Source organism: Bufo bufo, chromosome 6 (assembly GCF_905171765.1).
Source record: "Bufo bufo chromosome 6, aBufBuf1.1, whole genome shotgun sequence".
NCBI lineage: Eukaryota > Metazoa > Chordata > Amphibia > Anura > Bufonidae > Bufo > Bufo bufo.
This window is the reverse complement of record NC_053394.1, coordinates 369,083,231-369,107,658: the sequence shown is the minus strand read 5'-3', so window position 1 is coordinate 369,107,658 and position 24,428 is coordinate 369,083,231. Positions and strand designations below refer to the sequence as shown.

Sequence of the window (24,428 nt, the reverse complement as noted above, 5' to 3'; positions counted from 1 at the left end):
AGAGCGTCTCAACTGGATTCAGGGAAACGTGAGGGCCCGTCGCTGTTATCAATGCCTTCACCATCCAGGAACTGCCTACACACTTTGGCCCCATGCGGCTGGGCATTGTCCTGCAGCAGCTGGCACCCAGGACCCGCTGCACCAACGTAAGGTCTGACAGTGGCTCTGAGGATTTCATCCCGGTACCTAACAGCAGTCAGGGAGAGAGTAATTGTCTGTGGCCACCACCAGCAAAAAAACATTCCCTTTTCGGAACTTGTCTTGCTGTTGCCTCTCCAGTGCGCACCTGTTGTCACTTTCATTTGCACTAAAGCAGGTGAAATGGATCCCTAATGGCTTATGCTTCCTAACTGGACAGATTGATATTCCTGAAGTTTAAGTGACTTGGGGGTTATACCGTGATGCTTAAGTGTTCCCTTAACTTTTTTTGTAGCAGTGTAATTTAAGGAGCATGCTCTTGAAATCTTTCCTGCCATCACATGAATATGTGTGTCGTTTTCCGGTCAGATGAGGTTTAAGAAAAGACAGTTGCGAGAATCCCTACTTTGTCCTGGTGGTTAATGACTGGAGCTTTATCTCAATTAAAACATAGGCGTTCAGATGTATCTCACTTCCTCCAAGGAAGTTTGATGGCCTGGCGTCTCGTTGGTAGCATGGCCGAGCGGTCTAAGGCGCTGGATTTAGGCTCCAGTCTCTTCGGAGGCGTGGGTTCGAATCCCACTGCTGCCAGTTTTTGAAGTTTGGCAGATCTTGAAATGTTAATGACAGATAATCCCACGTCTTTTCAGATCAACGTTCTTGTGAAACGCATAGGTAGCCCTGATAACACAATCCTGAAGACGTATAAAATTGCAGGAAGGTGTGTTCTAGGTCAGGGATGATGCCCAATCTGTGGCCCTCCAGCTGTTGCAAAATGACAACTTCCATCGTTCCTGGACAGCCTACAGCTGTCTGAGAATGCTGGGAGTTGTAGCTTTTTAACAGCTGGAGGGCCGCAGATTGGACATTCCTGTTCTAGGTGATACTTCCTGAAGCTTTGGTCACAGAATAAGCCCTCTTCCTCTTAATGCGGTAGCTGTGTTGGCATTTGACGCACGTCAGGGTGAATGGTTTCCAAGTCTGAAAAAGATGCGTAATAATGCTTTGTTAAGCAGTAGCAAGGTGGCGCTGTTGAAATGACTGGACTTTGGTTCCTTTCAGACTGGAGGAAGGTATTTGTAGTTCTCTGCCGCCGAAGTTAAACATTCATTTCAACTGCGGAATAGATTGTGCTTCTTTTCAAATGGGGTCCTCGACATGGTTGAATTGTGGTAGCATGGCCGAGCGGTCTAAGGCGCTGGATTAAGGCTCCATTCTCTTCGGGGGCGTGGGTTCGAATCCCACTGCTGCCATCCTTGTGTTCTTTTGAATATCTTCTCGGAGGTAGTTTACGGGTTTTGCTTATCCACCGCTAAAAAAAAACTAAATTAAGGGAACGCTTAAATCACACATGGGATCTCCATGAATAAAAGCTTCAAGTTGAAAGTCTTTACTGGTATAAATTGTGTAATTGGTTGAGAACAAAGTCACGTACTGATGGTCAGTGGAAAGCAAACTCATCAACCCATGGAAGGCTGGGTTCCAAATCACCCCAAAAATCAAAGTAAAAAAATTCAAATCCCAGGCGGTTCCAAATTGCGTGAATTTCATCACAGCAACTCATAATGTGACTCAGTAGTGTCTATGGGCCCTAAGTGTCTGTATGCACTCCCAACAATGTCTGAGCATGCTCCTGATGAGACGGCTGATGTTGTCCTGGGGGATCTCCTCCCAGACCTGGATTAAGGTATGAGTTGACTCCTGGAAGTTCTGTGGCGCTACTTTGGCTGCGTTGAGACAGAATGTTCCAGAGCGTCTCAACTGGATTCAGGGAAACGTGAGGGCCCGTCGCTGTTATCAATGCCTTCACCATCCAGGAACTGCCTACACACTTTGGCCCCATGCGGCTGGGCATTGTCCTGCAGCAGCTGGCACCCAGGACCCGCTGCACCAACGTAAGGTCTGACAGTGGCTCTGAGGATTTCATCCCGGTACCTAACAGCAGTCAGGGAGAGAGTAATTGTCTGTGGCCACCACCAGCAAAAAAACATTCCCTTTTCGGAACTTGTCTTGCTGTTGCCTCTCCAGTGCGCACCTGTTGTCACTTTCATTTGCACTAAAGCAGGTGAAATGGATCCCTAATGGCTTATGCTTCCTAACTGGACAGATTGATATTCCTGAAGTTTAAGTGACTTGGGGGTTATACCGTGATGCTTAAGTGTTCCCTTAACTTTTTTTGTAGCAGTGTAATTTAAGGAGCATGCTCTTGAAATCTTTCCTGCCATCACATGAATATGTGTGTCGTTTTCCGGTCAGATGAGGTTTAAGAAAAGACAGTTGCGAGAATCCCTACTTTGTCCTGGTGGTTAATGACTGGAGCTTTATCTCAATTAAAACATAGGCGTTCAGATGTATCTCACTTCCTCCAAGGAAGTTTGATGGCCTGGCGTCTCGTTGGTAGCATGGCCGAGCGGTCTAAGGCGCTGGATTTAGGCTCCAGTCTCTTCGGAGGCGTGGGTTCGAATCCCACTGCTGCCAGTTTTTGAAGTTTGGCAGATCTTGAAATGTTAATGACAGATAATCCCACGTCTTTTCAGATCAACGTTCTTGTGAAACGCATAGGTAGCCCTGATGACACTCTCCTGAAGACGTATAAAATTGCAGGAAGGTGTGTTCTAGGTCAGGGATGATGCCCAATCTGTGGCCCTCCAGCTGTTGCAAAATGACAACTTCCATCGTTCCTGGACAGCCTACAGCTGTCTGAGAATGCTGGGAGTTGTAGCTTTTTAACAGCTGGAGGGCCGCAGATTGGACATTCCTGTTCTAGGTGATACTTCCTGAAGCTTTGGTCACAGAATAAGCCCTCTTCCTCTTAATGCGGTAGCTGTGTTGGCATTTGACGCACGTCAGGGTGAATGGTTTCCAAGTCTGAAAAAGATGCGTAATAATGCTTTGTTAAGCAGTAGCAAGGTGGCGCTGTTGAAATGACTGGACTTTGGTTCCTTTCAGACTGGAGGAAGGTATTTGTAGTTCTCTGCCGCCGAAGTTAAACATTCATTTCAACTGCGGAATAGATTGTGCTTCTTTTCAAATGGGGTCCTCGACATGGTTGAATTGTGGTAGCATGGCCGAGCGGTCTAAGGCGCTGGATTAAGGCTCCAGTCTCTTCGGGGGCGTGGGTTCGAATCCCACTGCTGCCATCCTTGTGTTCTTTTGAATATCTTCTCGGAGGTAGTTTACGGGTTTTGCTTATCCACCGCTAAAAAAAAACTAAATTAAGGGAACGCTTAAATCACACATGGGATCTCCATGAATAAAAGCTTCAAGTTGAAAGTCTTTACTGGTATAAATTGTGTAATTGGTTGAGAACAAAGTCACGTACTGATGGTCAGTGGAAAGCAAACTCATCAACCCATGGAAGGCTGGGTTCCAAATCACCCCAAAAATCAAAGTAAAAAAATTCAAATCACAGGCGGTTCCAAATTGCGTGAATTTCATCACAGCAACTCATAATGTGACTCAGTAGTGTCTATGGGCCCTAAGTGTCTGTATGCACTCCCAACAATGTCTGAGCATGCTCCTGATGAGACGGCTGATGTTGTCCTGGGGGATCTCCTCCCAGACCTGGATTAAGGTATGAGTTGACTCCTGGAAGTTCTGTGGCGCTACTTTGGCTGCGTTGAGACAGAATGTTCCAGAGCGTCTCAACTGGATTCAGGGAAACGTGAGGGCCCGTCGCTGTTATCAATGCCTTCACCATCCAGGAACTGCCTACACACTTTGGCCCCATGCGGCTGGGCATTGTCCTGCAGCAGCTGGCACCCAGGACCCGCTGCACCAACGTAAGGTCTGACAGTGGCTCTGAGGATTTCATCCCGGTACCTAACAGCAGTCAGGGAGAGAGTAATTGTCTGTGGCCACCACCAGCAAAAAAACATTCCCTTTTCGGAACTTGTCTTGCTGTTGCCTCTCCAGTGCGCACCTGTTGTCACTTTCATTTGCACTAAAGCAGGTGAAATGGATCCCTAATGGCTTATGCTTCCTAACTGGACAGATTGATATTCCTGAAGTTTAAGTGACTTGGGGGTTATACCGTGATGCTTAAGTGTTCCCTTAACTTTTTTTGTAGCAGTGTAATTTAAGGAGCATGCTCTTGAAATCTTTCCTGCCATCACATGAATATGTGTGTCGTTTTCCGGTCAGATGAGGTTTAAGAAAAGACAGTTGCGAGAATCCCTACTTTGTCCTGGTGGTTAATGACTGGAGCTTTATCTCAATTAAAACATAGGCGTTCAGATGTATCTCACTTCCTCCAAGGAAGTTTGATGGCCTGGCGTCTCGTTGGTAGCATGGCCGAGCGGTCTAAGGCGCTGGATTTAGGCTCCAGTCTCTTCGGAGGCGTGGGTTCGAATCCCACTGCTGCCAGTTTTTGAAGTTTGGCAGATCTTGAAATGTTAATGACAGATAATCCCACGTCTTTTCAGATCAACGTTCTTGTGAAACGCATAGGTAGCCCTGATGACACTCTCCTGAAGACGTATAAAATTGCAGGAAGGTGTGTTCTAGGTCAGGGATGATGCCCAATCTGTGGCCCTCCAGCTGTTGCAAAATGACAACTTCCATCGTTCCTGGACAGCCTACAGCTGTCTGAGAATGCTGGGAGTTGTAGCTTTTTAACAGCTGGAGGGCCGCAGATTGGACATTCCTGTTCTAGGTGATACTTCCTGAAGCTTTGGTCACAGAATAAGCCCTCTTCCTCTTAATGCGGTAGCTGTGTTGGCATTTGACGCACGTCAGGGTGAATGGTTTCCAAGTCTGAAAAAGATGCGTAATAATGCTTTGTTAAGCAGTAGCAAGGTGGCGCTGTTGAAATGACTGGACTTTGGTTCCTTTCAGACTGGAGGAAGGTATTTGTAGTTCTCTGCCGCCGAAGTTAAACATTCATTTCAACTGCGGAATAGATTGTGCTTCTTTTCAAATGGGGTCCTCGACATGGTTGAATTGTGGTAGCATGGCCGAGCGGTCTAAGGCGCTGGATTAAGGCTCCAGTCTCTTCGGGGGCGTGGGTTCGAATCCCACTGCTGCCATCCTTGTGTTCTTTTGAATATCTTCTCGGAGGTAGTTTACGGGTTTTGCTTATCCACCGCTAAAAAAAAACTAAATTAAGGGAACGCTTAAATCACACATGGGATCTCCATGAATAAAAGCTTCAAGTTGAAAGTCTTTACTGGTATAAATTGTGTAATTGGTTGAGAACAAAGTCACGTACTGATGGTCAGTGGAAAGCAAACTCATCAACCCATGGAAGGCTGGGTTCCAAATCACCCCAAAAATCAAAGTAAAAAAATTCAAATCACAGGCGGTTCCAAATTGCGTGAATTTCATCACAGCAACTCATAATGTGACTCAGTAGTGTCTATGGGCCCTAAGTGTCTGTATGCACTCCCAACAATGTCTGAGCATGCTCCTGATGAGACGGCTGATGTTGTCCTGGGGGATCTCCTCCCAGACCTGGATTAAGGTATGAGTTGACTCCTGGAAGTTCTGTGGCGCTACTTTGGCTGCGTTGAGACAGAATGTTCCAGAGCGTCTCAACTGGATTCAGGGAAACGTGAGGGCCCGTCGCTGTTATCAATGCCTTCACCATCCAGGAACTGCCTACACACTTTGGCCCCATGCGGCTGGGCATTGTCCTGCAGCAGCTGGCACCCAGGACCCGCTGCACCAACGTAAGGTCTGACAGTGGCTCTGAGGATTTCATCCCGGTACCTAACAGCAGTCAGGGAGAGAGTAATTGTCTGTGGCCACCACCAGCAAAAAAACATTCCCTTTTCGGAACTTGTCTTGCTGTTGCCTCTCCAGTGCGCACCTGTTGTCACTTTCATTTGCACTAAAGCAGGTGAAATGGATCCCTAATGGCTTATGCTTCCTAACTGGACAGATTGATATTCCTGAAGTTTAAGTGACTTGGGGGTTATACCGTGATGCTTAAGTGTTCCCTTAACTTTTTTTGTAGCAGTGTAATTTAAGGAGCATGCTCTTGAAATCTTTCCTGCCATCACATGAATATGTGTGTCGTTTTCCGGTCAGATGAGGTTTAAGAAAAGACAGTTGCGAGAATCCCTACTTTGTCCTGGTGGTTAATGACTGGAGCTTTATCTCAATTAAAACATAGGCGTTCAGATGTATCTCACTTCCTCCAAGGAAGTTTGATGGCCTGGCGTCTCGTTGGTAGCATGGCCGAGCGGTCTAAGGCGCTGGATTTAGGCTCCAGTCTCTTCGGAGGCGTGGGTTCGAATCCCACTGCTGCCAGTTTTTGAAGTTTGGCAGATCTTGAAATGTTAATGACAGATAATCCCACGTCTTTTCAGATCAACGTTCTTGTGAAACGCATAGGTAGCCCTGATGACACTCTCCTGAAGACGTATAAAATTGCAGGAAGGTGTGTTCTAGGTCAGGGATGATGCCCAATCTGTGGCCCTCCAGCTGTTGCAAAATGACAACTTCCATCGTTCCTGGACAGCCTACAGCTGTCTGAGAATGCTGGGAGTTGTAGCTTTTTAACAGCTGGAGGGCCGCAGATTGGACATTCCTGTTCTAGGTGATACTTCCTGAAGCTTTGGTCACAGAATAAGCCCTCTTCCTCTTAATGCGGTAGCTGTGTTGGCATTTGACGCACGTCAGGGTGAATGGTTTCCAAGTCTGAAAAAGATGCGTAATAATGCTTTGTTAAGCAGTAGCAAGGTGGCGCTGTTGAAATGACTGGACTTTGGTTCCTTTCAGACTGGAGGAAGGTATTTGTAGTTCTCTGCCGCCGAAGTTAAACATTCATTTCAACTGCGGAATAGATTGTGCTTCTTTTCAAATGGGGTCCTCGACATGGTTGAATTGTGGTAGCATGGCCGAGCGGTCTAAGGCGCTGGATTAAGGCTCCAGTCTCTTCGGGGGCGTGGGTTCGAATCCCACTGCTGCCATCCTTGTGTTCTTTTGAATATCTTCTCGGAGGTAGTTTACGGGTTTTGCTTATCCACCGCTAAAAAAAAACTAAATTAAGGGAACGCTTAAATCACACATGGGATCTCCATGAATAAAAGCTTCAAGTTGAAAGTCTTTACTGGTATAAATTGTGTAATTGGTTGAGAACAAAGTCACGTACTGATGGTCAGTGGAAAGCAAACTCATCAACCCATGGAAGGCTGGGTTCCAAATCACCCCAAAAATCAAAGTAAAAAATTCAAATCACAGGCGGTACCAAATTGCGTGAATTTCATCACAGCAACTCATAATGTGACTCAGTAGTGTCTATGGGCCCTAAGTGTCTGTATGCACTCCCAACAATGTCTGAGCATGCTCCTGATGAGACGGCTGATGTTGTCCTGGGGGATCTCCTCCCAGACCTGGATTAAGGTATGAGTTGACTCCTGGAAGTTCTGTGGCGCTACTTTGGCTGCGTTGAGACAGAATGTTCCAGAGCGTCTCAACTGGATTCAGGGAAACGTGAGGGCCCGTCGCTGTTATCAATGCCTTCACCATCCAGGAACTGCCTACACACTTTGGCCCCATGCGGCTGGGCATTGTCCTGCAGCAGCTGGCACCCAGGACCCGCTGCACCAACGTAAGGTCTGACAGTGGCTCTGAGGATTTCATCCCGGTACCTAACAGCAGTCAGGGAGAGAGTAATTGTCTGTGGCCACCACCAGCAAAAAAACATTCCCTTTTCGGAACTTGTCTTGCTGTTGCCTCTCCAGTGCGCACCTGTTGTCACTTTCATTTGCACTAAAGCAGGTGAAATGGATCCCTAATGGCTTATGCTTCCTAACTGGACAGATTGATATTCCTGAAGTTTAAGTGACTTGGGGGTTATACCGTGATGCTTAAGTGTTCCCTTAACTTTTTTTGTAGCAGTGTAATTTAAGGAGCATGCTCTTGAAATCTTTCCTGCCATCACATGAATATGTGTGTCGTTTTCCGGTCAGATGAGGTTTAAGAAAAGACAGTTGCGAGAATCCCTACTTTGTCCTGGTGGTTAATGACTGGAGCTTTATCTCAATTAAAACATAGGCGTTCAGATGTATCTCACTTCCTCCAAGGAAGTTTGATGGCCTGGCGTCTCGTTGGTAGCATGGCCGAGCGGTCTAAGGCGCTGGATTTAGGCTCCAGTCTCTTCGGAGGCGTGGGTTCGAATCCCACTGCTGCCAGTTTTTGAAGTTTGGCAGATCTTGAAATGTTAATGACAGATAATCCCACGTCTTTTCAGATCAACGTTCTTGTGAAACGCATAGGTAGCCCTGATGACACTCTCCTGAAGACGTATAAAATTGCAGGAAGGTGTGTTCTAGGTCAGGGATGATGCCCAATCTGTGGCCCTCCAGCTGTTGCAAAATGACAACTTCCATCGTTCCTGGACAGCCTACAGCTGTCTGAGAATGCTGGGAGTTGTAGCTTTTTAACAGCTGGAGGGCCGCAGATTGGACATTCCTGTTCTAGGTGATACTTCCTGAAGCTTTGGTCACAGAATAAGCCCTCTTCCTCTTAATGCGGTAGCTGTGTTGGCATTTGACGCACGTCAGGGTGAATGGTTTCCAAGTCTGAAAAAGATGCGTAATAATGCTTTGTTAAGCAGTAGCAAGGTGGCGCTGTTGAAATGACTGGACTTTGGTTCCTTTCAGACTGGAGGAAGGTATTTGTAGTTCTCTGCCGCCGAAGTTAAACATTCATTTCAACTGCGGAATAGATTGTGCTTCTTTTCAAATGGGGTCCTCGACATGGTTGAATTGTGGTAGCATGGCCGAGCGGTCTAAGGCGCTGGATTAAGGCTCCAGTCTCTTCGGGGGCGTGGGTTCGAATCCCACTGCTGCCATCCTTGTGTTCTTTTGAATATCTTCTCGGAGGTAGTTTACGGGTTTTGCTTATCCACCGCTAAAAAAAAACTAAATTAAGGGAACGCTTAAATCACACATGGGATCTCCATGAATAAAAGCTTCAAGTTGAAAGTCTTTACTGGTATAAATTGTGTAATTGGTTGAGAACAAAGTCACGTACTGATGGTCAGTGGAAAGCAAACTCATCAACCCATGGAAGGCTGGGTTCCAAATCACCCCAAAAATCAAAGTAAAAAAATTCAAATCACAGGCGGTTCCAAATTGCGTGAATTTCATCACAGCAACTCATAATGTGACTCAGTAGTGTCTATGGGCCCTAAGTGTCTGTATGCACTCCCAACAATGTCTGAGCATGCTCCTGATGAGACGGCTGATGTTGTCCTGGGGGATCTCCTCCCAGACCTGGATTAAGGTATGAGTTGACTCCTGGAAGTTCTGTGGCGCTACTTTGGCTGCGTTGAGACAGAATGTTCCAGAGCGTCTCAACTGGATTCAGGGAAACGTGAGGGCCCGTCGCTGTTATCAATGCCTTCACCATCCAGGAACTGCCTACACACTTTGGCCCCATGCGGCTGGGCATTGTCCTGCAGCAGCTGGCACCCAGGACCCGCTGCACCAACGTAAGGTCTGACAGTGGCTCTGAGGATTTCATCCCGGTACCTAACAGCAGTCAGGGAGAGAGTAATTGTCTGTGGCCACCACCAGCAAAAAAACATTCCCTTTTCGGAACTTGTCTTGCTGTTGCCTCTCCAGTGCGCACCTGTTGTCACTTTCATTTGCACTAAAGCAGGTGAAATGGATCCCTAATGGCTTATGCTTCCTAACTGGACAGATTGATATTCCTGAAGTTTAAGTGACTTGGGGGTTATACCGTGATGCTTAAGTGTTCCCTTAACTTTTTTTGTAGCAGTGTAATTTAAGGAGCATGCTCTTGAAATCTTTCCTGCCATCACATGAATATGTGTGTCGTTTTCCGGTCAGATGAGGTTTATGAAAAGACAGTTGCGAAAATCCCTACTTTGTCCTGGTGGTTAATGACTGGAGCTTTATCTCAATTAAAACATAGGCGTTCAGATGTATCTCACTTCCTCCAAGGAAGTTTGATGGCCTGGCGTCTCGTTGGTAGCATGGCCGAGCGGTCTAAGGCGCTGGATTTAGGCTCCAGTCTCTTCGGAGGCGTGGGTTCGAATCCCACTGCTGCCAGTTTTTGAAGTTTGGCAGATCTTGAAATGTTAATGACAGATAATCCCACGTCTTTTCAGATCAACGTTCTTGTGAAACGCATAGGTAGCCCTGATGACACTCTCCTGAAGACGTATAAAATTGCAGGAAGGTGTGTTCTAGGTCAGGGATGATGCCCAATCTGTGGCCCTCCAGCTGTTGCAAAATGACAACTTCCATCGTTCCTGGACAGCCTACAGCTGTCTGAGAATGCTGGGAGTTGTAGCTTTTTAACAGCTGGAGGGCCGCAGATTGGACATTCCTGTTCTAGGTGATACTTCCTGAAGCTTTGGTCACAGAATAAGCCCTCTTCCTCTTAATGCGGTAGCTGTGTTGGCATTTGACGCACGTCAGGGTGAATGGTTTCCAAGTCTGAAAAAGATGCGTAATAATGCTTTGTTAAGCAGTAGCAAGGTGGCGCTGTTGAAATGACTGGACTTTGGTTCCTTTCAGACTGGAGGAAGGTATTTGTAGTTCTCTGCCGCCGAAGTTAAACATTCATTTCAACTGCGGAATAGATTGTGCTTCTTTTCAAATGGGGTCCTCGACATGGTTGAATTGTGGTAGCATGGCCGAGCGGTCTAAGGCGCTGGATTAAGGCTCCAGTCTCTTCGGGGGCGTGGGTTCGAATCCCACTGCTGCCATCCTTGTGTTCTTTTGAATATCTTCTCGGAGGTAGTTTACGGGTTTTGCTTATCCACCGCTAAAAAAAAACTAAATTAAGGGAACGCTTAAATCACACATGGGATCTCCATGAATAAAAGCTTCAAGTTGAAAGTCTTTACTGGTATAAATTGTGTAATTGGTTGAGAACAAAGTCACGTACTGATGGTCAGTGGAAAGCAAACTCATCAACCCATGGAAGGCTGGGTTCCAAATCACCCCAAAAATCAAAGTAAAAAAATTCAAATCACAGGCGGTTCCAAATTGCGTGAATTTCATCACAGCAACTCATAATGTGACTCAGTAGTGTCTATGGGCCCTAAGTGTCTGTATGCACTCCCAACAATGTCTGAGCATGCTCCTGATGAGACGGCTGATGTTGTCCTGGGGGATCTCCTCCCAGACCTGGATTAAGGTATGAGTTGACTCCTGGAAGTTCTGTGGCGCTACTTTGGCTGCGTTGAGACAGAATGTTCCAGAGCGTCTCAACTGGATTCAGGGAAACGTGAGGGCCCGTCGCTGTTATCAATGCCTTCACCATCCAGGAACTGCCTACACACTTTGGCCCCATGCGGCTGGGCATTGTCCTGCAGCAGCTGGCACCCAGGACCCGCTGCACCAACGTAAGGTCTGACAGTGGCTCTGAGGATTTCATCCCGGTACCTAACAGCAGTCAGGGAGAGAGTAATTGTCTGTGGCCACCACCAGCAAAAAAACATTCCCTTTTCGGAACTTGTCTTGCTGTTGCCTCTCCAGTGCGCACCTGTTGTCACTTTCATTTGCACTAAAGCAGGTGAAATGGATCCCTAATGGCTTATGCTTCCTAACTGGACAGATTGATATTCCTGAAGTTTAAGTGACTTGGGGGTTATACCGTGATGCTTAAGTGTTCCCTTAACTTTTTTTGTAGCAGTGTAATTTAAGGAGCATGCTCTTGAAATCTTTCCTGCCATCACATGAATATGTGTGTCGTTTTCCGGTCAGATGAGGTTTATGAAAAGACAGTTGCGAAAATCCCTACTTTGTCCTGGTGGTTAATGACTGGAGCTTTATCTCAATTAAAACATAGGCGTTCAGATGTATCTCACTTCCTCCAAGGAAGTTTGATGGCCTGGCGTCTTGTTGGTAGCATGGCCGAGCGGTCTAAGGCGCTGGATTTAGGCTCCAGTCTCTTCGGAGGCGTGGGTTCGAATCCCACTGCTGCCAGTTTTTGAAGTTTGGCAGATCTTGAAATGTTAATGACAGATAATCCCACGTCTTTTCAGATCAACGTTCTTGTGAAACGCATAGGTAGCCCTGATGACACTCTCCTGAAGACGTATAAAATTGCAGGAAGGTGTGTTCTAGGTCAGGGATGATGCCCAATCTGTGGCCCTCCAGCTGTTGCAAAATGACAACTTCCATCGTTCCTGGACAGCCTACAGCTGTCTGAGAATGCTGGGAGTTGTAGCTTTTTAACAGCTGGAGGGCCGCAGATTGGACATTCCTGTTCTAGGTGATACTTCCTGAAGCTTTGGTCACAGAATAAGCCCTCTTCCTCTTAATGCGGTAGCTGTGTTGGCATTTGACGCACGTCAGGGTGAATGGTTTCCAAGTCTGAAAAAGATGCGTAATAATGCTTTGTTAAGCAGTAGCAAGGTGGCGCTGTTGAAATGACTGGACTTTTGTTCCTTTCAGACTGGAGGAAGGTATTTGTAGTTCTCTGCCGCCGAAGTTAAACATTCATTTCAACTGCGGAATAGATTGTGCTTCTTTTCAAATGGGGTCCTCGACATGGTTGAATTGTGGTAGCATGGCCGAGCGGTCTAAGGCGCTGGATTAAGGCTCCAGTCTCTTCGGGGGCGTGGGTTCGAATCCCACTGCTGCCATCCTTGTGTTCTTTTGAATATCTTCTCGGAGGTAGTTTACGGGTTTTGCTTATCCACCGCTAAAAAAAAACTAAATTAAGGGAACGCTTAAATCACACATGGGATCTCCATGAATAAAAGCTTCAAGTTGAAAGTCTTTACTGGTATAAATTGTGTAATTGGTTGAGAACAAAGTCACGTACTGATGGTCAGTGGAAAGCAAACTCATCAACCCATGGAAGGCTGGGTTCCAAATCACCCCAAAAATCAAAGTAAAAAATTCAAATCACAGGCGGTTCCAAATTGCGTGAATTTCATCACAGCAACTCATAATGTGACTCAGTAGTGTCTATGGGCCCTAAGTGTCTGTATGCACTCCCAACAATGTCTGAGCATGCTCCTGATGAGACGGCTGATGTTGTCCTGGGGGATCTCCTCCCAGACCTGGATTAAGGTATGAGTTGACTCCTGGAAGTTCTGTGGCGCTACTTTGGCTGCGTTGAGACAGAATGTTCCAGAGCGTCTCAACTGGATTCAGGGAAACGTGAGGGCCCGTCGCTGTTATCAATGCCTTCAGCATCCAGGAACTGCCTACACACTTTGGCCCCATGCGGCTGGGCATTGTCCTGCAGCAGCTGGCACCCAGGACCCGCTGCACCAACGTAAGGTCTGACAGTGGCTCTGAGGATTTCATCCCGGTACCTAACAGCAGTCAGGGAGAGAGTAATTGTCTGTGGCCACCACCAGCAAAAAAACATTCCCTTTTCGGAACTTGTCTTGCTGTTGCCTCTCCAGTGCGCACCTGTTGTCACTTTCATTTGCACTAAAGCAGGTGAAATGGATCCCTAATGGCTTATGCTTCCTAACTGGACAGATTGATATTCCTGAAGTTTAAGTGACTTGGGGGTTATACCGTGATGCTTAAGTGTTCCCTTAACTTTTTTTGTAGCAGTGTAATTTAAGGAGCATGCTCTTGAAATCTTTCCTGCCATCACATGAATATGTGTGTCGTTTTCCGGTCAGATGAGGTTTATGAAAAGACAGTTGCGAAAATCCCTACTTTGTCCTGGTGGTTAATGACTGGAGCTTTATCTCAATTAAAACATAGGCGTTCAGATGTATCTCACTTCCTCCAAGGAAGTTTGATGGCCTGGCGTCTTGTTGGTAGCATGGCCGAGCGGTCTAAGGCGCTGGATTTAGGCTCCAGTCTCATAGGCGTTCAGATGTATCTCACTTCCTCCAAGGAAGTTTGATGGCCTGGCGTCTTGTTGGTAGCATGGCCGAGCGGTCTAAGGCGCTGGATTTAGGCTCCAGTCTCTTCGGAGGCGTGGGTTCGAATCCCACTGCTGCCAGTTTTTGAAGTTTGGCAGATCTTGAAATGTTAATGACAGATAATCCCACGTCTTTTCAGATCAACGTTCTTGTGAAACGCATAGGTAGCCCTGATGACACTCTCCTGAAGACGTATAAAATTGCAGGAAGGTGTGTTCTAGGTCAGGGATGATGCCCAATCTGTGGCCCTCCAGCTGTTGCAAAATGACAACTTCCATCGTTCCTGGACAGCCTACAGCTGTCTGAGAATGCTGGGAGTTGTAGCTTTTTAACAGCTGGAGGGCCGCAGATTGGACATTCCTGTTCTAGGTGATACTTCCTGAAGCTTTGGTCACAGAATAAGCCCTCTTCCTCTTAATGCGGTAGCTGTGTTGGCATTTGACGCACGTCAGGGTGAATGGTTTCCAAGTCTGAAAAAGATGCGTAATAATGCTTTGTTAAGCAGTAGCAAGGTGGCGCTGTTGAAATGACTGGACTTTTGTTCCTTTCAGACTGGAGGAAGGTATTTGTAGTTCTCTGCCGCCGAAGTTAAACATTCATTTCAACTGCGGAATAGATTGTGCTTCTTTTCAAATGGGGTCCTCGACATGGTTGAATTGTGGTAGCATGGCCGAGCGGTCTAAGGCGCTGGATTAAGGCTCCAGTCTCTTCGGGGGCGTGGGTTCGAATCCCACTGCTGCCATCCTTGTGTTCTTTTGAATATCTTCTCGTAGGTAGTTTACGGGTTTTGCTTATCCACCGCTAAAAAAAAACTAAATTAAGGGAACGCTTAAATCACACATGGGATCTCCATGAATAAAAGCTTCAAGTTGAAAGTCTTTACTGGTATAAATTGTGTAATTGGTTGAGAACAAAGTCACGTACTGATGGTCAGTGGAAAGCAAACTCATCAACCCATGGAAGGCTGGGTTCCAAATCACCCCAAAAATCAAAGTAAAAAATTCAAATCACAGGCGGTACCAAATTGCGTGAATTTCATCACAGCAACTCATAATGTGACTCAGTAGTGTCTATGGGCCCTAAGTGTCTGTATGCACTCCCAACAATGTCTGAGCATGCTCCTGATGAGACGGCTGATGTTGTCCTGGGGGATCTCCTCCCAGACCTGGATTAAGGTATGAGTTGACTCCTGGAAGTTCTGTGGCGCTACTTTGGCTGCGTTGAGACAGAATGTTCCAGAGCGTCTCAACTGGATTCAGGGAAACGTGAGGGCCCGTCGCTGTTATCAATGCCTTCAGCATCCAGGAACTGCCTACACACTTTGGCCCCATGCGGCTGGGCATTGTCCTGCAGCAGCTGGCACCCAGGACCCGCTGCACCAACGTAAGGTCTGACAGTGGCTCTGAGGATTTCATCCCGGTACCTAACAGCAGTCAGGGAGAGAGTAATTGTCTGTGGCCACCACCAGCAAAAAAACATTCCCTTTTCGGAACTTGTCTTGCTGTTGCCTCTCCAGTGCGCACCTGTTGTCACTTTCATTTGCACTAAAGCAGGTGAAATGGATCCCTAATGGCTTATGCTTCCTAACTGGACAGATTGATATTCCTGAAGTTTAAGTGACTTGGGGGTTATACCGTGATGCTTAAGTGTTCCCTTAACTTTTTTTGTAGCAGTGTAATTTAAGGAGCATGCTCTTGAAATCTTTCCTGCCATCACATGAATATGTGTGTCGTTTTCCGGTCAGATGAGGTTTAAGAAAAGACAGTTGCGAGAATCCCTACTTTGTCCTGGTGGTTAATGACTGGAGCTTTATCTCAATTAAAACATAGGCGTTCAGATGTATCTCACTTCCTCCAAGGAAGTTTGATGGCCTGGCGTCTCGTTGGTAGCATGGCCGAGCGGTCTAAGGCGCTGGATTTAGGCTCCAGTTTCTTCGGGGGCGTGGGTTTGAATCCCACTGCTGCCATCCTTGTGTTCTTTTGAATATCTTCTCAAAGGTAGTTTACGAGTTTTGCTTATCCACCGCTAAAAAAAAACTAAATTAAGGGAACGCTTAAATCACACATGGGATCTCCATGAATAAAAGCTTCAAGTTGAAAGTCTTTACTGGTATAAATTGTGTAATTGGTTGAGAACAAAGTCACGTACTGATGGTCAGTGGAAAGCAAACTCATCAACCCATGGAAGGCTGGGTTCCAAATCACCCCAAAAATCAAAGTAAAAAAATTCAAATCACAGGCGGTTCCAAATTGCGTGAATTTCATCACAGCAACTCATAATGTGACTCAGTAGTGTCTATGGGCCCTAAGTGTCTGTATGCACTCCCAACAATGTCTGAGCATGCTCCTGATGAGACGGCTGATGTTGTCCTGGGGGATCTCCTCCCAGACCTGGATTAAGGTATGAGTTGACTCCTGGAAGTTCTGTGGCGCTACTTTGGCTGCGTTGAGACAGAATGTTCCAGAGCGTCTCAACTGGATTCAGGGAAACGTGAGGGCCCGTCGCTGTTATCAATGCCTTCACCATCCAGGAACTGCCTACACACTTTGGCCCCATGCGGCTGGGCATTGTCCTGCAGCAGCTGGCACCCAGGACCCGCTGCACCAACGTAAGGTCTGACAGTGGCTCTGAGGATTTCATCCCGGTACCTAACAGCAGTCAGGGAGAGAGTAATTGTCTGTGGCCACCACCAGCAAAAAAACATTCCCTTTTCGGAACTTGTCTTGCTGTTGCCTCTCCAGTGCGCACCTGTTGTCACTTTCATTTGCACTAAAGCAGGTGAAATGGATCCCTAATGGCTTATGCTTCCTAACTGGACAGATTGATATTCTTGAAGTTTAAGTGACTTGGGGGTTATACCGAAATTAAGGGAACGCTTAAATCACACATGGGATCTCCATGAATAAAAGCTTCAAGTTGAAAGTCTTTACTGGTATAAATTGTGTAATTGGTTGAGAACAAAGTCACGTACTGATGGTCAGTGGAAAGCAAACTCATCAACCCATGGAAGACTGGGTTCCAAATCACCCCAAAAATCAAAGTAAAAAAATTGAAATCACAGGCGGTTCCGAATTGCGTGAATTTTATCACAGCAACTCATAATGTGACTCAGTAGTGTCTATGGGCCCTAAGTGTCTGTATGCACTCCCAACAATGTCTGAGCATGCTCCTGATGAGACGGCTGATGTTGTCCTGGGGGATCTCCTCCCAGACCTGGATTAAGGTATGAGTTGACTCCTGGAAGTTCTGTGGCGCTACTTTGGCTGCGTTGAGACAGAATGTTCCAGAGCCTCTCAACTGGATTCAGGGAAACGTGAGGGCCCGTCGCTGTTATCAATGCCTTCACCATCCAGGAACTGCCTACACACTTTGGCCCCATGCGGCTGGGCATTGTCCTGCAGCAGCTGGCACCCAGGACCCGCTGCACCAACCAAAGGTCTGACAGTGGCTCTGAGGATTTCATCCCGGTACCTAACAGCAGTCAGGGAGAGAGTAATTGTCTGTGGCCACCACCAGCAAAAAAACATTCCCTTTTCGGAACTTGTCTTGCTGTTGCCTCTCCAGTGCGCACCTGTTGTCACTTTCATTTGCACTAAAGCAGGTGAAATGGATCCCTAATGGCTTATGCTTCCTAACTGGACAGATTGATATTCCTGAAGTTTAAGTGACTTGGGGGTTATACCGTGATGCTTAAGTGTTCCCTTAACTTTTTTTGTAGCAGTGTAATTTAAGGAGCATGCTCTTGAAATCTTTCCTGCCATCACATGAATATGTGTGTCGTTTTCCGGTCAGATGAGGTTTAAGAAAAGACAGTTGCGAGAATCCCTACTTTGTCCTGGTGGTTAATGACTGGAGCTTTATCTCAATTAAAACATAGGCGTTCAGATGTATCTCACTTCCTCCAAGGAAGTTTGATGGCCTGGCGTCTCGTTGGTAGCATGGCCGAGCGGTCTAAGGCGCTGGATTTAGGCTCCAGTCTCTTCGGAGGCGTGGGTTCGAATCCCACTGCTGCCAGTTTTTGAAGTTTGGCAGATCTTGAAATGTTAATGACAGATAATCCCACGTCTTTTCAGATCAACGTTCTTGTGAAACGCATAGGTAGCCCTGATGACACTCTCCTGAAGACGTATAAAATTGCAGGAAGGTGTGTTCTAGGTCAGGGATGATGCCCAATCTGTGGCCCTCCAGCTGTTGCAAAATGACAACTTCCATCGTTCCTGGACAGCCTACAGCTGTCTGAGAATGCTGGGAGTTGTAGCTTTTTAACAGCTGGAGGGCCGCAGATTGGACATTCCTGTTCTAGGTGATACTTCCTGAAGCTTTGGTCACAGAATAAGCCCTCTTCCTCTTAATGCGGTAGCTGTGTTGGCATTTGACGCACGTCAGGGTGAATGGTTTCCAAGTCTGAAAAAGATGCGTAATAATGCTTTGTTAAGCAGTAGCAAGGTGGCGCTGTTGAAATGACTGGACTTTGGTTCCTTTCAGACTGGAGGAAGGTATTTGTAGTTCTCTGCCGCCGAAGTTAAACATTCATTTCAACTGCGGAATAGATTGTGCTTCTTTTCAAATGGGGTCCTCGACATGGTTGAATTGTGGTAGCATGGCCGAGCGGTCTAAGGCGCTGGATTAAGGCTCCAGTCTCTTCGGGGGCGTGGGTTCGAATCCCACTGCTGCCATCCTTGTGTTCTTTTGAATATCTTCTCGGAGGTAGTTTACGGGTTTTGCTTATCCACCGCTAAAAAAAAACTAAATTAAGGGAACGCTTAAATCACACATGGGATCTCCATGAATAAAAGCTTCAAGTTGAAAGTCTTTACTGGTATAAATTGTGTAATTGGTTGAGAACAAAGTCACGTACTGATGGTCAGTGGAAAGCAAACTCATCAACCCATGGAAGGCTGGGTTCCAAATCACCCCAAAAATCAAAGTAAAAAAATTCAAATCACAGGCGGTTCCAAATTGCGTGAATTTCATCACAGCAACTCATAATGTGACTCAGTAGTGTCTATGGGCCCTAAGTGTCTGTATGCACTCCCAACAATGTCTGAGCATGCTCCTGATGAGACGGCTGATGTTGTCCTGGGGGATCTCCTCCCAGACCTGGATTAAGGTATGAGTTGACTCCTGGAAGTTCTGTGGCGCTACTTTGGCTGCGTTGAGACAGAATGTTCCAGAGCGTCTCAACTGGATTCAGGGAAACGTGAGGGCCCGTCGCTGTTATCAATGCCTTCACCATCCAGGAACTGCCTACACACTTTGGCCCCATGCGGCTGGGCATTGTCCTGCAGCAGCTGGCACCCAGGACCCGCTGCACCAACGTAAGGTCTGACAGTGGCTCTGAGGATTTCATCCCGGTACCTAACAGCAGTCAGGGAGAGAGTAATTGTCTGTGGCCACCACCAGCAAAAAAACATTCCCTTTTCGGAACTTGTCTTGCTGTTGCCTCTCCAGTGCGCACCTGTTGTCACTTTCATTTGCACTAAAGCAGGTGAAATGGATCCCTAATGGCTTATGCTTCCTAACTGGACAGATTGATATTCCTGTAGTTTAAGTGACTTGGGGGTTATACCGAAATTAAGGGAACGCTTAAATCACACATGGGATCTCCATGAATAAAAGCTTCAAGTTGAAAGTCTTTACTGGTATAAATTGTGTAAATGGTTGAGAACAAAGTCACGTACTGATGGTCAGTGGAAAGCAAACTCATCAACCCATGGAAGGCTGGGTTCCAAATCACCCCAAAAATCAAAGTAAAAAAATTCAAATCACAGGCGGTTCCAAATTGCGTGAATTTCATCACAGCAACTCATAATGTGACTCAGTAGTGTCTATGGGCCCTAAGTGTCTGTATGCACTCCCAACAATGTCTGAGCATGCTCCTGATGAGACGGCTGATGTTGTCCTGGGGGATCTCCTCCCAGACCTGCATTAAGGTATGAGTTGACTCCTGGAAGTTTTGTGGCGCTACTTTGGCTGCGTTGAGACAGAATGTTCCAGAGCGTCTCAACTGGATTCAGGGAAACGTGAGGGCCCGACGCTGTTATCAATGCCTTCACCATCCAGGAACTGCCTACACACTTTGGCCCCATGCGGCTGGGCATTGTCCTGCAGCAGCTGGCACCCAGGACCCGCTGCACCAACGTAAGGTCTGACAGTGGCTCTGAGGATTTCATCCCGGTACCTAACAGCAGTCAGGGAGAGAGTAATTGTCTGTGGCCACCACCAGCAAAAAAACATTCCCTTTTCGGAACTTGTCTTGCTGTTGCCTCTCCAGTGCGCACCTGTTGTCACTTTCATTTGCACTAAAGCAGGTGAAATGGATCCCTAATGGCTTATGCTTCCTAACTGGACAGATTGATATTCCTGTAGTTTAAGTGACTTGGGGGTTATACCGAAATTAAGGGAACGCTTAAATCACACATGGGATCTCCATGAATAAAAGCTTCAAGTTGAAAGTCTTTACTGGTATAAATTGTGTAAATGGTTGAGAACAAAGTCACGTACTGATGGTCAGTGGAAAGCAAACTCATCAACCCATGGAAGGCTGGGTTCCAAATCACCCCAAAAATCAAAGTAAAAAAATTCAAATCACAGGCGGTTCCAAATTGCGTGAATTTCATCACAGCAACTCATAATGTGACTCAGTAGTGTCTATGGGCCCTAAGTGTCTGTATGCACTCCCAACAATGTCTGAGCATGCTCCTGATGAGACGGCTGATGTTGTCCTGGGGGATCTCCTCCCAGACCTGGATTAAGGTATGAGTTGACTCCTGGAAGTTCTGTGGCGCTACTTTGGCTGCGTTGAGACAGAATGTTCCAGAGCGTCTCAACTGGATTCAGGGAAACGTGAGGGCCCGTCGCTGTTATCAATGCCTTCACCATCCAGGAACTGCCTACACACTTTGGCCCCATGCGGCTGGGCATTGTCCTGCAGCAGCTGGCACCCAGGACCCGCTGCACCAACGTAAGGTCTGACAGTGGCTCTGAGGATTTCATCCCGGTACCTAACAGCAGTCAGGGAGAGAGTAATTGTCTGTGGCCACCACCAGCAAAAAAACATTCCCTTTTCGGAACTTGTCTTGCTGTTGCCTCTCCAGTGCGCACCTGTTGTCACTTTCATTTGCACTAAAGCAGGTGAAATGGATCCCTAATGGCTTATGCTTCCTAACTGGACAGATTGATATTCCTGAAGTTTAAGTGACTTGGGGGTTATACCGTGATGCTTAAGTGTTCCCTTAACTTTTTTTGTAGCAGTGTAATTTAAGGAGCATGCTCTTGAAATCTTTCCTGCCATCACATGAATATGTGTGTCGTTTTCCGGTCAGATGAGGTTTATGAAAAGACAGTTGCGAGAATCCCTACTTTGTCCTGGTGGTTAATGACTGGAGCTTTATCTCAATTAAAACATAGGCGTTCAGATGTATCTCACTTCCTCCAAGGAAGTTTGATGGCCTGGCGTCTTGTTGGTAGCATGGCCGAGCGGTCTAAGGCGCTGGATTTAGGCTCCAGTCTCTTCGGAGGCGTGGGTTCGAATCCCACTGCTGCCAGTTTTTGAAGTTTGGCAGATCTTGAAATGTTAATGACAGATAATCCCACGTCTTTTCAGATCAACGTTCTTGTGAAACGCATAGGTAGCCCTGATGACACTCTCCTGAAGACGTATAAAATTGCAGGAAGGTGTGTTCTAGGTCAGGGATGATGCCCAATCTGTGGCCCTCCAGCTGTTGCAAAATGACAACTTCCATCGTTCCTGGACAGCCTACAGCTGTCTGAGAATGCTGGGAGTTGTAGCTTTTTAACAGCTGGAGGGCCGCAGATTGGACATTCCTGTTCTAGGTGATACTTCCTGAAGCTTTGGTCACAGAATAAGCCCTCTTCCTCTTAATGCGGTAGCTGTGTTGGCATTTGACGCACGTCAGGGTGAATGGTTTCCAAGTCTGAAAAAGATGCGTAATAATGCTTTGTTAAGCAGTAGCAAGGTGGCGCTGTTGAAATGACTGGACTTTGGTTCCTTTCAGACTGGAGGAAGGTATTTGTAGTTCTCTGCCGCCGAAGTTAAACATTCATTTCAACTGCGGAATAGATTGTGCTTCTTTTCAAATGGGGTCCTCGACATGGTTGAATTGTGGTAGCATGGCCGAGCGGTCTAAGGCGCTGGATTAAGGCTCCAGTCTCTTCGGGGGCGTGGGTTCGAATCCCACTGCTGCCATCCTTGTGTTCTTTTGAATATCTTCTCGGAGGTAGTTTACGGGTTTTGCTTATCCACCGCTAAAAAAAAACTAAATTAAGGGAACGCTTAAATCACACATGGGATCTCCATGAATAAAAGCTTCAAGTTGAAAGTCTTTACTGGTATAAATTGTGTAATTGGTTGAGAACAAATTCACGTACTGATGGTCAGTGGAAAGCAAACTCATCAACCCATGGAAGGCTGGGTTCCAAATCACCCCAAAAATCAAAGTAAAAAAATTCAAATCACAGGCGGTTCCAAATTGCGTGAATTTCATCACAGCAACTCATAATGTGACTCAGTAGTGTCTATGGGCCCTAAGTGTCTGTATGCACTCCCAACAATGTCTGAGCATGCTCCTGATGAGACGGCTGATGTTGTCCTGGGGGATCTCCTCCCAGACCTGGATTAAGGTATGAGTTGACTCCTGGAAGTTCTGTGGCGCTACTTTGGCTGCGTTGAGACAGAATGTTCCAGAGCGTCTCAACTGGATTCAGGGAAACGTGAGGGCCCGTCGCTGTTATCAATGCCTTCACCATCCAGGAACTGCCTACACACTTTGGCCCCATGCGGCTGGGCATTGTCCTGCAGCAGCTGGCACCCAGGACCCGCTGCACCAACGTAAGGTCTGACAGTGGCTCTGAGGATTTCATCCCGGTACCTAACAGCAGTCAGGGAGAGAGTAATTGTCTGTGGCCACCACCAGCAAAAAAACATTCCCTTTTCGGAACTTGTCTTGCTGTTGCCTCTCCAGTGCGCACCTGTTGTCACTTTCATTTGCACTAAAGCAGGTGAAATGGATCCCTAATGGCTTATGCTTCCTAACTGGACAGATTGATATTCCTGAAGTTTAAGTGACTTGGGGGTTATACCGTGATGCTTAAGTGTTCCCTTAACTTTTTTTGTAGCAGTGTAATTTAAGGAGCATGCTCTTGAAATCTTTCCTGCCATCACATGAATATGTGTGTCGTTTTCCGGTCAGATGAGGTTTATGAAAAGACAGTTGCGAAAATCCCTACTTTGTCCTGGTGGTTAATGACTGGAGCTTTATCTCAATTAAAACATAGGCGTTCAGATGTATCTCACTTCCTCCAAGGAAGTTTGATGGCCTGGCGTCTCGTTGGTAGCATGGCCGAGCGGTCTAAGGCGCTGGATTTAGGCTCCAGTCTCTTCGGAGGCGTGGGTTCGAATCCCACTGCTGCCAGTTTTTGAAGTTTGGCAGATCTTGAAATGTTAATGACAGATAATCCCACGTCTTTTCAGATCAACGTTCTTGTGAAACGCATAGGTAGCCCTGATGACACTCTCCTGAAGACGTATAAAATTGCAGGAAGGTGTGTTCTAGGTCAGGGATGATGCCCAATCTGTGGCCCTCCAGCTGTTGCAAAATGACAACTTCCATCGTTCCTGGACAGCCTACAGCTGTCTGAGAATGCTGGGAGTTGTAGCTTTTTAACAGCTGGAGGGCCGCAGATTGGACATTCCTGTTCTAGGTGATACTTCCTGAAGCTTTGGTCACAGAATAAGCCCTCTTCCTCTTAATGCGGTAGCTGTGTTGGCATTTGACGCACGTCAGGGTGAATGGTTTCCAAGTCTGAAAAAGATGCGTAATAATGCTTTGTTAAGCAGTAGCAAGGTGGCGCTGTTGAAATGACTGGACTTTGGTTCCTTTCAGACTGGAGGAAGGTATTTGTAGTTCTCTGCCGCCGAAGTTAAACATTCATTTCAACTGCGGAATAGATTGTGCTTCTTTTCAAATGGGGTCCTCGACATGGTTGAATTGTGGTAGCATGGCCGAGCGGTCTAAGGCGCTGGATTAAGGCTCCAGTCTCTTCAGGGGCGTGGGTTCGAATCCCACTGCTGCCATCCTTGTGTTCTTTTGAATATCTTCTCGGAGGTAGTTTACGGGTTTTGCTTATCCACCGCTAAAAAAAAACTAAATTAAGGGAACGCTTAAATCACACATGGGATCTCCATGAATAAAAGCTTCAAGTTGAAAGTCTTTACTGGTATAAATTGTGTAATTGGTTGAGAACAAAGTCACGTACTGATGGTCAGTGGAAAGCAAACTCATCAACCCATGGAAGGCTGGGTTCCAAATCACCCCAAAAATCAAAGTAAAAAATTCAAATCACAGGCGGTACCAAATTGCGTGAATTTCATCACAGCAACTCATAATGTGACTCAGTAGTGTCTATGGGCCCTAAGTGTCTGTATGCACTCCCAACAATGTCT

At 46.7% G+C, this 24,428-nt stretch overlaps 23 non-coding genes across 23 annotated transcripts; all 23 read left to right on the top strand.

Annotated features, from left to right (window-relative positions):
* The first annotated feature begins 647 nt into the window (after positions 1-647).
* On the top strand, positions 648-729 carry TRNAL-UAG. Its single transcript has one exon. It is a non-coding gene; the product is annotated as a tRNA-Leu (tRNA).
* A 580-nt stretch (positions 730-1,309) lies between these two features.
* TRNAL-AAG lies at positions 1,310-1,391 on the top strand. The gene has a single exon. It is a non-coding gene; the product is annotated as a tRNA-Leu (tRNA).
* Positions 1,392-2,534: 1,143 nt separating this feature from the next.
* TRNAL-UAG lies at positions 2,535-2,616 on the top strand. Its single transcript has one exon. It is a non-coding gene; the product is annotated as a tRNA-Leu (tRNA).
* Positions 2,617-3,196: 580 nt separating this feature from the next.
* Positions 3,197-3,278, top strand: TRNAL-AAG. The gene has a single exon. It is a non-coding gene; the product is annotated as a tRNA-Leu (tRNA).
* A 1,143-nt stretch (positions 3,279-4,421) lies between these two features.
* On the top strand, positions 4,422-4,503 carry TRNAL-UAG. Its single transcript has one exon. It is a non-coding gene; the product is annotated as a tRNA-Leu (tRNA).
* Positions 4,504-5,083: 580 nt separating this feature from the next.
* TRNAL-AAG lies at positions 5,084-5,165 on the top strand. The gene has a single exon. It is a non-coding gene; the product is annotated as a tRNA-Leu (tRNA).
* Positions 5,166-6,308: 1,143 nt separating this feature from the next.
* Positions 6,309-6,390, top strand: TRNAL-UAG. The gene has a single exon. It is a non-coding gene; the product is annotated as a tRNA-Leu (tRNA).
* A 580-nt stretch (positions 6,391-6,970) lies between these two features.
* On the top strand, positions 6,971-7,052 carry TRNAL-AAG. The gene has a single exon. It is a non-coding gene; the product is annotated as a tRNA-Leu (tRNA).
* A 1,142-nt stretch (positions 7,053-8,194) lies between these two features.
* On the top strand, positions 8,195-8,276 carry TRNAL-UAG. The gene has a single exon. It is a non-coding gene; the product is annotated as a tRNA-Leu (tRNA).
* A 580-nt stretch (positions 8,277-8,856) lies between these two features.
* On the top strand, positions 8,857-8,938 carry TRNAL-AAG. The gene has a single exon. It is a non-coding gene; the product is annotated as a tRNA-Leu (tRNA).
* A 1,143-nt stretch (positions 8,939-10,081) lies between these two features.
* Positions 10,082-10,163, top strand: TRNAL-UAG. The gene has a single exon. It is a non-coding gene; the product is annotated as a tRNA-Leu (tRNA).
* A 580-nt stretch (positions 10,164-10,743) lies between these two features.
* TRNAL-AAG lies at positions 10,744-10,825 on the top strand. Its single transcript has one exon. It is a non-coding gene; the product is annotated as a tRNA-Leu (tRNA).
* Positions 10,826-11,968: 1,143 nt separating this feature from the next.
* TRNAL-UAG lies at positions 11,969-12,050 on the top strand. The gene has a single exon. It is a non-coding gene; the product is annotated as a tRNA-Leu (tRNA).
* Positions 12,051-12,630: 580 nt separating this feature from the next.
* TRNAL-AAG lies at positions 12,631-12,712 on the top strand. Its single transcript has one exon. It is a non-coding gene; the product is annotated as a tRNA-Leu (tRNA).
* A 1,249-nt stretch (positions 12,713-13,961) lies between these two features.
* TRNAL-UAG lies at positions 13,962-14,043 on the top strand. Its single transcript has one exon. It is a non-coding gene; the product is annotated as a tRNA-Leu (tRNA).
* Positions 14,044-14,623: 580 nt separating this feature from the next.
* TRNAL-AAG lies at positions 14,624-14,705 on the top strand. Its single transcript has one exon. It is a non-coding gene; the product is annotated as a tRNA-Leu (tRNA).
* A 1,142-nt stretch (positions 14,706-15,847) lies between these two features.
* Positions 15,848-15,929, top strand: TRNAL-UAG. The gene has a single exon. It is a non-coding gene; the product is annotated as a tRNA-Leu (tRNA).
* Positions 15,930-17,895: 1,966 nt separating this feature from the next.
* TRNAL-UAG lies at positions 17,896-17,977 on the top strand. The gene has a single exon. It is a non-coding gene; the product is annotated as a tRNA-Leu (tRNA).
* Positions 17,978-18,557: 580 nt separating this feature from the next.
* TRNAL-AAG lies at positions 18,558-18,639 on the top strand. Its single transcript has one exon. It is a non-coding gene; the product is annotated as a tRNA-Leu (tRNA).
* A 2,789-nt stretch (positions 18,640-21,428) lies between these two features.
* TRNAL-UAG lies at positions 21,429-21,510 on the top strand. Its single transcript has one exon. It is a non-coding gene; the product is annotated as a tRNA-Leu (tRNA).
* Positions 21,511-22,090: 580 nt separating this feature from the next.
* On the top strand, positions 22,091-22,172 carry TRNAL-AAG. The gene has a single exon. It is a non-coding gene; the product is annotated as a tRNA-Leu (tRNA).
* Positions 22,173-23,315: 1,143 nt separating this feature from the next.
* On the top strand, positions 23,316-23,397 carry TRNAL-UAG. The gene has a single exon. It is a non-coding gene; the product is annotated as a tRNA-Leu (tRNA).
* Positions 23,398-23,977: 580 nt separating this feature from the next.
* Positions 23,978-24,059, top strand: TRNAL-AAG. Its single transcript has one exon. It is a non-coding gene; the product is annotated as a tRNA-Leu (tRNA).
* The last annotated feature ends 369 nt before the right edge of the window (positions 24,060-24,428 follow it).